The 1993-nt window shown below is 43.6% G+C and overlaps 1 protein-coding gene across 3 annotated transcripts in view; it reads left to right on the top strand.

Annotated features, from left to right (window-relative positions):
- Positions 1-1993, top strand: part of EPB41L4B (erythrocyte membrane protein band 4.1 like 4B) — a 132188-nt gene that overhangs the window by 18475 nt on the left and 111720 nt on the right. The window lies entirely within an intron of this gene.

The following is a 1993-nucleotide window of genomic DNA, read 5'->3' as shown; positions in this document are numbered from 1 at the left end:
CCGTCAAGTTCCTCCTAATCCTCCTATACGTGCAAACATATGATATTTGTCCTTCTCTGCCTGACTTAGTTCGCTCAGCATAACACCCTCAAGGTCCATCCATGTTGCTACACAAGGCCAGATTTCATTCTTTCTCATTGCCAGCACCCATCCCACTTCTACTCAGCATTCCGTCTTCCTGCCCGAGACCCTGTGGGCACTTCTGGCTTGTGTGGGAACCAGTACATTTCCTGTCTATAGTAGTTGTCTGTCTGTGTAGTAGTCTGAGTAATAGGAAACATTATTGACTTTTTTTTTCTTTTTTACAAATGATTTTCTTTTGGTAAAATACATAGAAAATTTATCACTAGAGGCTCCTGGTGGCTCATTTGGTTAAGCATCTGACTTTGGCTCAGGTCAGGATCTCATGGTTTGTGAGCTTGAGCCCCGCATTGGTGAGCCCCACTTCTCTCTTTCTCTTTCTCTCTGCCTTTCATGGGATTCTTTTCTCTCTCTCTCTCTCTCTCTCTCTCTCTCTCTCTCTCTGCCCTTCTGTCTCTTAAAAAAAATTACCATTAGTGATATCTGATGCACTCACAGTGATATGTCACCATCATTACCACCTAGCTCCAGAACATTGTCATGATTTCAGAAGGAATTTCTGTACCCATTAAACAGCCATTCTCCATTGTCCCCTCTCCCCAGCCCCTGGCAACCACTGATCTATTTTCTGTCTCTATGGATTTGCCAACTGTGGATATTTCATATAAACAGAATCGTACCAAATTCTGTCTTGTGTCTGGTTTCTTTCACTTAGCATAGTGTTTCCAGAGTATATTGACCATTAACATTAATGGAAGCACTTTACATGGCTTAACTCATTGACTCCTCACAACCGTATTAGTTAGATATTCTTTGTTAGCATCCTCATTATACAGAGGAGGAGATTGAGGCACAGAGAAGTCCAGCAACACACTAGAGCACATGTAGCACATAAATGCTCTTGGCCTCTTCATTGTCCTGGTACCGTCTGCTCTGGCAGCTGTTGACCTTGACCTTTAGAGATTAGAAGTATAAATTTAACATATGTAGTAGAAGTTGAAGGGCATAAATGCAACTTGAAGAGAGAATTAGTCTACAGCATCAGAACAGCATATGCTGAGGCTCCAGGAGCAGAGACGTTGAGAGGTACCCTTCAGGCGTCTGCAGAGCAGAGGAACCAGGATGTAGGCTACAGTTCAAGGTCCTGGTTTAATCAGAGTGGGTCAGTTTTGTTACAGATTTCTCTCAAATGTCTTAGGATTGATTATCTAGTATCAGAAGCCAAAGGTATTCCAGGATCACTGCAATGTTGAAGAATCAATCTCAAAACCCCCTGAAAAGTAAAAGGGATCCCACCTAAAAGATTTCTTATAAAACTAGTGCCTACTATGTGCTAGACCTAGTTCTGACCACTTCGTATATATTTACTCAGTGAAATCTTGCAGAACCTTTACAGGGGAACTCCTGCCCTGTTTTACAGACAAGGAAACAAGTGCAGAATGGGCAGATACCCTTTCCAGGGCCTTGCCACCAGAACGTGGTGGACTCAGCAAAGCCTGGCCCCCACGTAACAGCCTCTTCATGGCTTTTTTTTTTTTTTTTTTTTTTTAGTCTTAATTTTCTGTTCTGGTTATAACATACCTTTCCTGAGGGTAATGAGATCAGAACAGCGTAGTTGCTGTTCTGAAAAGAAAAGAGAAAAGGTAATGAGAAAAATACTGATCTTATTAAAAAGAAATGTTATCTTGTTATCCCAGTTCTGCACTTTTTAAAAATAATAGCAGTAGGGGCGCCCGGGTGGCGTAGTCGGTTAAGCGTCCGACTTTCGCTCGGGTCATGATCTCGCGGTTCGTGGGTTCGAGCCCCGCGTCGGGCTCTGTGCTGACTGCCAGCTCAGAGCCTGGAGCCTGTTTCAGTCTGTGACTCCCTCTCTCTCTGACCCTCCCCTGCTCACGCTGTCTCTCTCTCTCTC

Source organism: Hyaena hyaena, unplaced genomic scaffold, assembly GCF_003009895.1.
Source record: "Hyaena hyaena isolate Hyena2069 unplaced genomic scaffold, ASM300989v1 scaffold_6, whole genome shotgun sequence".
Taxonomy (NCBI): Eukaryota; Metazoa; Chordata; class Mammalia; order Carnivora; family Hyaenidae; genus Hyaena; species Hyaena hyaena.
Note: the sequence above shows the minus strand (reverse complement) of the source record. Positions and strands in the feature narration are given on the sequence as shown.